The sequence below is a fragment of the Elephas maximus genome, chromosome X, assembly GCF_024166365.1.
Source record: "Elephas maximus indicus isolate mEleMax1 chromosome X, mEleMax1 primary haplotype, whole genome shotgun sequence".
Lineage (NCBI taxonomy): Eukaryota > Metazoa > Chordata > Mammalia > Proboscidea > Elephantidae > Elephas > Elephas maximus.
Window position 1 is genome coordinate 160,775,025 of NC_064846.1, and position 9,991 is coordinate 160,785,015.

Here is a 9,991-nt window from a genome sequence, read left to right on the forward strand (position 1 = left end):
CATTCATCCATTCATTCAATAACCCATCCCTGAATACCTGCTATGGTTCAAACATTGTGTGTGACCTTGACACACAGGGCAGACCCTTGCTGCTTTCACTGTGCTGAGTCTAACAGCCTTGTTCTGTGACTCCAAAATGGGAAGAAGCCCTATAAAAGTTTACCAGCTCATTTTAAAATAGGCCTGTCCATTAGAGCTACACTTTTCTTCTTCAGTGGATGTAAGTAATAAAAGACACGCGATCCACAGGCACAGAGCACAGCACTCTTTCCTATTCTATAAAAAAACAAAAACAAAAAGGAGTCAATTCCAACTCATAGAGACCCTATATGACAGAGTAGATCTGCCCCCGTAGAGTTTCCAAGGAGTGCCTGGTGGATTTGAACTTCCAGCCTCTCGGTTAGCAGACGTAGCTCTCAATCACTACGCCACAAGGGTTTCCTTCCTGTGCTATAGCTTACCAATATTTGTGCGTGACTGAGAAACTCCAGAAATTTCCACAAAGAGCAGAGAATAGCATCTGTCCAGGTGGAATGGAATCTGGTCCAGTGGGAAGGCTTGGGAAGCTTAAGTTTTCTTACTCACCTAATCCGGTCCCTCTGCCCTCACACCGACTGGAAAGGAAACCAGCCAACCAAAACTGGCCAGTGTGGCTTGGTGACCTACTGTGTGCTCCACTCTGAGCTAGAGGGATGCTCCAGGGGACAGAGAGAAAATACAAGGCACACTCCCTCACTTCAGCAGTTTACCATCCAGATGGAGAAATAAGGCCACATACATGGAAAACATGCATTCGTTGCATGAATGGGAACCTTAAGATAAGTGTTCTTTGTCTGATTTACTCTTGGCGGTCGGTTTCTGTCCCACAGAGGCAGTGGCTCCTCATTACAGTGAAATAAGGTAAATGGATTGACTCCACTTCTATGTTGAATGAGGGTTCCTTTGTGAGTGCGCAAATCATCAGAGTAAAGCACTGTCTTGGTTTTTTGGTTTTATAATCGAGGCAGGCTTCTATTATCTTACATTGCATTAAATGCCAGTGATGATTTTCAAGATATGCATTTTATTTAAATATGTCAGTCTATTACTTGGTCATGTTATTATATAAAAACAAAACACCAAGACTCATCTTACAGGTGAGCGTGCCCCTCCGCAGGTGTGTCAACCACCCAAGGATGGTAGATTTTTTTTAAAAAGCAACTTTATTGAGATGTAATTTACATACCATTAAATTCGTCCATTTAAAGAATACAATTCAATGATCTTAGTATATTCACAAGGTTATGCAACCATCCCACTATCTAATTTCAGAGCATTTTTCATCACCCCCAAAAGAAACCCCATACCCATTAGCAGTTACTCCCCATTCCCTCCTCCCCCAACCCCCTAACCAAAAAAAAAAAAAAAAAAAAACCAGTTGCCTTTGAGTCGATTCCTACTTACAGTGACCCTATAGGACAGAGTGGAACTGCCTCCGCAGAGTTTCCAAGGAGCACCCAGTGCATTCAAACTGCTGACCTTTTGGTTAGCAGCCGTAAGCACTTAACCACTACACTACCAGTGTTTCCCCCAACCCCCTAGCAACCACTAATCTACTTTCTGTCTCTGTGGATTTGCCTATTCTGGACATTTCATATAAATGGAATCATAAAAAATATGACCTTTCGTCATTCACTTACCATAACATTTTTGAGGTTCACCCATGTTGAAGCATGTGTGGAATGTAGATTTACCCACGAATATTTTGCCCGTTCCCTAAAATAGTAACACTTTCACACTGCATGCAATTTCCTTCTTTCTTCTCCACCCAAGAGGCACATCTCCAGCCTGCTGTTTCCTCCTGTGTCTTACTCTTGTTTCTGAAGTAGTTTGGAAGCTGGCTACAGTTTTTATCATTCATAATTTTATGCTTTTCTCCTTGGCTTCATCTGCCTCCATGGGAAGGAAAACTTTGTATTTAGTGAAAACCAATCAGAGAGGCTAGAATAGTCTTTCCTAGGTGCGCCCGACCCAAGCCATGGTGTTTTCAGTTGCCTCATGTGCATGTGAAAGCTGGACAATGAGTAAGGAAGACCAACGAAGATTTGACGCCTTTGAATCATGGCGTTGGCGAAGAATATTGAATATACCATGGACTGCCAGAAGAACGAACAAATCTGTCTTGGGAGAAGTACAACCAGAATGCTACTTAGAAGTGAGGATGGCAAGACTTCGTTTGATGTACTTTGGACACGTTATCAGAAGGGAGCAGTCCCTGGATAAGGACATCATGCTTGGTAGAGGGTCAGCGAAAAAGAGGAAGACCCTCAACGAGATGGATGGACACAGTGGCAGCAACAATGGGCTCAAACAAACCAACAATTGTGAGGATGGCACAGGACCGGGCAGTGTTTTGTTCTGTCATGCATAGGGTCACTATGAGTCTGAACTGACTCGACAGCACCTAACAACATTGTATGTCTAACACGTGCTTTTCCTTTTGAGTTTAGAAGGCACATTTTGAGGAACAGGCATGCCTTGAATGTTCCGGCTGAGGTAACTAGGGTTTCCCCATGGATTGGCCCTTTGGGCAAAAGGACAGCATGATCCCATACGGCATCAGTCTCACATTGGTGAGTGACAGACCTCTCTGACTCTGTAGCGGAGACACATAGCCTGCGAAGAATCTCGAAAACAATCCAAGCAGGGAGAAAATATGCAACCACAGGAAAATATGCCTTTCCTATTTTTCCTTTAAAGGCTGATGTTTTCTTTCTCTTATGCCAACAACGTTATTTCTTAGTATTATAATATGTTGAAGCCAAAAAATGCTTTTGTTCTCCAGTTTTTTTGGTGATTAAATCACTGGGGTGGAGGGGGGTTTACAGCCCCCACGTTGCTGCTCCCTTGGTGACAGTTTTTCCTGTAAAATGCTTGTTATTCCTTCTCCCTCAGCTCATTTCCATAAGGATCTGGCGCCTCAGAACCCCAGGCTGCCTACAGACAAATGCTTTCTGGGGAGGGCAGCCTGGGAGGAAAAGAATACAAGAAATTTGCCCAACGTCTGATTCGGCACAGGAATTGGCTCTCTGAAACCAGGCCTTCCTCTTAGCCTTCTTCCTCTCCACAGGTAGACAGTGACGGCATCCTCTCCCCCTCCCCCACTTTTTGCCTTCTGCTTTGTTTCCACAAAAGGCAGAAACTCCTCCAGGGTAGCCCGTGGATACTAGGTAATGCAAATGGCCCAGCAGGCAGGGACAATGAGAAAGGTTGGCTGAGCCTCTTCTGAACACTGAGTTTGCTCAGTTGCAGCTGAAGAGACCCTCTTCAATGACGAACATGGCCTCTGAACCAAACTGATTTGATTATTTAAGGCCACTCTGTTTTTTCTTTTTTGTCAGTAACCAACACCGCTCGCCTCTGGTCCCCCCAAAAGAGGGTCTTGGCACAATGCTGCTCTTGAAGATGGGGCCGTAGGGTGGAGTGCCTTCTAGATTAACCAACCCCCAAGTCAACTAGATACGAATTGCTCCTCTACTTTGTTCTTCATGGTGCATAGCTGGTGACTGAGGTTATGGGTACTATTCAGTCTTTACTTGCTTTCCCCTAAACTACAGATGTTTCCAGCCTGCTGCCTACCTCAACACGTGGGTGTCCCGCAGATCTCCCAAGCTTACCACCACCACCAGTCACTGTTGAGTTGATTCCGACTCATGACAACCCCATATGTGTCAGAGTAGAACTGTGCTCTGGAGGGTTTTCAATGGTTGATTTTTCAGCAGTAGATCTCCAGGTCTTTCTTCTGAGATGCCTCTGAGAGGACTCATACCTCCAACCTTTTGGTTAGCAACTGAGCACGATAACCGTTTGCACCACCCAGGGACTCCAACTTACTCTCAAGGACTCCCAACCTTCCTATGCCCCAAACAGAACATCTCCACACCACCCCCCCCCCTCAAATTCCTGCTCCCCTGGAACCTTCTCCTCAGTAAACGGCAGCTCCATCCTCCCAGTTGCTCAGGCCTCAAATCAGTCAGAATCCAGCCACTTCTCATCACCCCACTGCCCCTCCTGGGCAGAGCCCCCATCATCTCTCACTTGGATGAGGGCCACAGCTTACTGCCATCGAGTCAATTCTGACTCACAGTGACCCTATAGGGTTTTCAAGGCTGTAAATCTTTACGGAAGTAGACTGCCACAATTTCTCCCATGGACCCACTAGTGGTTTTCGGACCGCTGACCTTTCGGTTAGCAGTCTATCACTTTAACCATTGCGCCACCAGGGCTCCTCACTTCCCACCAAATTGGACTTTGCTTCCACTTTTGCCCATACAGTTAGGCTACATAAAGCAGCCAGAGAGCGCCTTGGAACATGGTCAGATCAGATCCCTCCTCTGCTCCAGTCCCTTCTATGGTGCACCACAGTAAAAGCCAAGGTTCTCAATAAGGCCCAAAAGGCCCTCCACGACCTGCCTCCCTTCCTTCCTCCACCCCTCCCTTCATCTCCATCCATCTCTCTTCTTTCTGCGCTGCCTCCGGCCCCAGGGCCTCTTTGCTGTTCCTAGAACTTGGCAAGCTCATGCCAACCTCAGGGACTTTGCACTTGTTATTCCCTCCTCCCAGAATTCTTTTCCCCCAGATATCTCACCTCATTCAGGTCTTTGCTCCAACACCACCTTCTCAGTGAGGGCTTCCTGAAACCTAAAAGTACACTCCCTGTCCCCCCATTTTGCTGCTTTATTTTTCTCCATAGCAGTCATCATCATTTTATGTCCTAGATACTTGCTTGATCTCAGAAGCACGCTCCTCACATGTGTTGTTGTTTATTTTATAGGCTTGTCTAATCTTTGGCTGAAAGGTGGACTTTGGGAGAGGCTTCAGTTCTGAGTGAGCAAGGTGTCCAGGGGCCATAGTCTCAGGGGTCACCAAAGGGTTTTGAGCAGGAGAGTGATGCAATCAGGTTTACAGTTTTATTCCACTGGCAACAAGGAGGATGAGTCAGGCAATATCTCTCTTCAGCAGGGAGAGTATCCGGGGAGAGAGCATGGGGGCCTAAAACCAGGCAGTGGCAGTGGGGATGGACAGGAGAGGGTGTCTATGGTAGCCACCGAATATGGGGGTTAGGAAAAGGAGGAAGCTAGGGCGACTCCCAGGTCTCTGGATGGGGTGGTGAGTGGATGGTGGAGCCACTCAGCAGGCTAAGAAATAAAGGAGAACAGGTCTGAGGAAAGAGCTAATGAGTTCCATTTTTAAAACTCCTTTTATTGACAGAATATCCATATATTTTATTGAAGTATAATATACCTACAAAGAGTACATTTAAATGTACAGATCAGTGAATTTTCACAACTGAACACATCCATGTAACCAGCACCTAGATCAAACAACAAAACATTACCAGCCCCCCAGACACCCTCTTGGTGCTTCCTCCCTGCCATTCCTGGCCCCAAGTGTAACCAGTATACTGATGTTGAGCAGCATAGATTGAGTTTGCCTGTTTTGTATATTTAAACGGATTCGTAGGGTGTATCCTCCTTAGCATCTGATTTTTCACTCAGCATCATGGTTGTTAAGATTCGTCCATATCGTGGCATGTAGTTGTAGATTGTCCATTCCCATTGCAGGATCGTGTTCCACTGAGTGAATATACCACAATGGACCCATTTCACTCTAGATGGACATATGAGTGTTTCCAGTTTGGGGTATTACAAATACTGCTGCTGTGGATAAGCTAGGACATGGGATTTTTCCTTTGATTGGTTTTGTTTTGTTTGAGAACATATGTATGGGTTTCCAGTGGGTAAATGCTCAGGAGCAGAATTGCTGGGTCATAGGGCATGTATACGTTCAGCCCCAGTATAAATTGCCAAAGAGTCTGTCTTAGTCATCTAGTGCTGCTATAACAGAAATACCACAAGGGGATGGCTTTAACAAAGAGAAATTTATTCTCTCACAGTCTAGTAGGCTACAAGTCCAAATTCAGGGCATCGGCTCCAGGGGAAGGCTTTCTCTCTCTGTCAGCCCTGGAGGAAGGTCCTTGTCCTCAATCTTCCCTTGGTCTGGGAGCATCTCAGCACAGGAACCTCAGGTCCAAAAGATGCACTCTGCTCCTGGCACTGCTTTCTTGGTGGTATGAGGTCCCCCACTCTCTTCTTGCTTCCATTTCCTTTTATCTCTTGTAAGATAAGAGGTGGTGCAGGCCACACCCCAGGGAAACTCCCTTTACATTGGATCAGGGATGTGACTTTAGTAAGGGTGTTATAATCCCACCCTAATCCTTTCAACATCAAATTACAATCACAAAATGGAGGACGACCACACAATACTGGGAATCATGGCCTAACCAAGTTGACACATATTTTGGGGGGACACAATTCAATCCACGACAGTCTTCTAAAGATGTTACGTCAGCTTACACTCCCACCAGGAACATACGAAAGTTGAGGTTCCTCCATAGCCTTGTTGAGTCCACTATTTAGAGAGTAAGAGACATCTACATGGAGATATTCAGCAAGCCACTCAGTGTAAGAGTCTGAATTTTAGTTTCACCACACCTACGGGGTGTGGAGAGGAAGGAGGGCTCTCAGAGGGGACTGAGGATTATTCAGAGTGGTGAGAGAATGAGGTGAGCAGTATTATGGAATCTAAAGGAAGATGGGAAGGACTGACAGCATCCAAAGCTGCAGAGTGAAGATGTAAGATCAGTATTGGGAAGTCTATTGGATTTGAAAATAAGTCATCAGTAACTTCCTTTGCCAGCACAGGGCTTGGCACTGTGGTACCGTGGTGGTCTCCTACCAAGATGGCACTCCCTAGCCCTCAATGTTGCCTGAGAGGGTCAGCTCTGCCCACAGTGGACGAGCCAGGGAGTCTCTAGGAATGAATAACCAGTGGAACAAGGGCCTAGGAAAGGCTGGGTGTGGTGGCTGCGGGGTAGAGGTAGCCCTGAGTCTTCTCAGGCTAAAAGATATTCCCCCTCTGGGCTCCCATTAGCCTGTGCATAACCCATCAAAGTACCCATCATGTGCTTTGTCCAGTGGTCTGTTGTCTCCTGGATCCTCAAGCTGTTTGTGAGCAGAGAGCCAGGCTTCTATTTGAGAAGGCCCAGGCTCTAGTACAGTGCCAGGCTCACAGGGTACACATCAAAGAGTTTGTTGAATGGGTAAATATGTATTATTTAAATGAAGGCACAAATTGAAAAGATAGCTTTTATAATTGTGCTGAAAAAAGATGAGGCCACTCCTTTACCCTCTAAAACAGTCGGAAAGGTTTTGGTCGGAGTCTTAGTTATCTTAGTTATCTAGTGCTGCTATAACAGAAATACCACAAGTGGGTGGCTTTAACAAAGAAAAATTTATTTTCTCACAGTTTAGGAGGCTGCAAGTCCGAATTCAGGGCACTGGCTCTAAAAGAAGGCTCTCTCTCTGTCAGCTCTAGAGAAAGGTCCTTGTCTCTTTTCAGCTACTGTTTCTTGGCTCCTTGGAGATCTCATGTGGGTTGGCATCTATCTTCCCCTGTCTGTGCTTTCTTGCTTCGCAGCTTGCTCAATCTGCTCTTTTATATCTCAAAAGAGATTGATTTAAGACACACCCTACACTAATACTGCTTCATTAATATAATGAAGAAAATCCATTCCCAAATGGGATTATAACCATAGGTATAGGGGTTAGGATTTACAATACATATTTTGGGGGACACAATTCAATCCGTAACAGTGGGCATTAGATTCACTTCTTAAATAGGAAAGGTCGGTTGTTCCAACCCACCAGCCGCTCCACAGGAGAAAGACCTGGCAATCTGCTTCCATAAAGATTACAGCCTTGGAAACCTAGGGGGTAGTTCTGCTCTGTCCAGTAAGGTCGCTATGAGTCAGAATCGACTTGATGGCAATGTATTTTTTTTTCATACCTGTGGTTATAATCTCATTTGAGAACAGGTTTTGTTATGTTAATGAGGCAGTATTAGCGTAGGGTGTGTCTTGAGTCAATCTCTTTTGAGATATAAAAGGAGCAGATTAGGCATAGAGGGGCAAGCAGATATGGGAGAAGACAGATGCCACACCGCGCGAAGATCACTAAGGAGCAGAGGAACAGAAGCTGAGGAGACAAGGACCTTTCCCCAGAGCCGACAGAGAGAGAAAGCTTTCCCCTACCACTGGCGCCCTTAATTCAGACTTCTAGCCACCAAAACTGTGAGAAAAGAAATTTTCTTTGTTAAAGCCACCCACTTGTGGTATTTCTGTTATGGCAGCACTAGATAACTAAGACAGTTATGTAAACGGGACCAAGTTCTGACTAGCACAGCAGGCAGACACCAGGGCTGATCATACGGAAGAGTTAATGAGTAAAGAGAAAAACCCTGATTGTTAATTTCAAGTGGAAAAAGAAAGCAAGACACATAATCGTTTACATAGTAGGTTCTCAAATATGTCTAAGAAAATACGCACAGAAAAAAGACTGGAAAGATTTATACTAAAATGTTAACAGTGTCACCTTCGGGTGGTAAGAAATATAGGTGCTTCCCCTCCGTCTTTGCTACTTTAATGAATTTTTCAAAATTCTATAAAAAGCATGGAAACCCTGGTGGCACAGTGGTTAAGAGCTATGGCTGCTAACCAAAAGGTCTGCAGTTCGAATCCACCAGGCGCTCCTTGGAAACTCTATGGGGCAGTTCTACTCTGTCCTACAGGGTCGCTACGAGTCGGAATCAACTCAACGACAGTGGGTTTTGGGGTTATAATGAGCAGTCATCACCCTGTTTTTTGTTTCATTTTGCTCTCCCTTAGTTTCTCAGCATCCGTGGATGTTCTTCCTGGCAGATATTTACTTAGCTTGTTCCAGAAAGGAGCTTTGTTAACTTCTATGAGGCTATTTTCATTTCACTTTTCCATACCATGAATCACGTTGTTGAATTTCTCTTGCTTTTTTTAACTTGATTTTTCCTCTCTTGTTCTTTTGCTCAGCCACACTTGGACTATCATCTACCGAGGTATGTTAGAGTAAGAAGGCTGCAATTTACACAGAGACAGTTTTGAAGATTTTTTCCTAGCCAAAAATAATTTACAGGATTATCACCTTATTAAAAAAAAAAAAAAAGCATATTAAAGGCTTTTTTTTCTGGTGGTGGCAATATCACGTTTTCTGGGCAAGCTCCAAGATTGGTATTTAATAAGAGAATGAAAAACCAGGTTTTAAATCAGATGGTAGAATCTCAAATCCAGTACCTTTTAAAATTGGATACCCAGGTAGAAACTTCCAGGGGATGAGCGAGGAGGCCAGCTTTGGGTTACTCTATAATGGGGTAAACATTGCCCTGTACATGAGTGTGTCTGAGAGAATATTAGCTGGTCGCCCACACAGCAGCAATGTGTTTGTTCAGAATCAAAGATAAATGGCAACTGTGAGTATTAAGGCTGGATTGATAATTCTGGTTTCTGACAATGAACTTTCCCAGTGGTGCTGACCACAGCTGCCTTTGAATGTGAGTTTTCTGACATTCCTGCCTCTCTGGGTTCCCACAGGATGAGGGCGAGGACCCCTGGTACCATAAAGCTTGCAAGTGCGATTGCCAAGGTGGCGCCAACACTCTGTGGTCTACGGGAGCTACCTCCTTAGACTGCATACCAGGTAAGCGTCTCTTCTCCTTGGGGCCCCGGATCTTAACAGCCCTCGGGAACACTCTACTTTCTCTCTTTCTGTCGATGCTCTGCTTTAGGTGTTCTCCACTTGGCCTCCAAGGTGAAGATTCCACAACAACCACTGTGTCAACAAACTGTACCGATGGTACTGTTCAGAAGCAGATTCCTGGCTCTCTACCTGGCCTGGGTGGACAGGAGCTAGGGCCTAATTTTCAATACACTAAATTAATGGGAGTTATGCAAAATGAATCAATGGTAGGCAGCATGGAGTTTTGAGAAGAGTACAGGCTTTAGAGCCAGAAAGCCCAGGGTTGGAATCCTGGCCACATCATTCATTTGTGTCAGGAATCCTGCTTTCTTCTTCTTCTGTCCAAC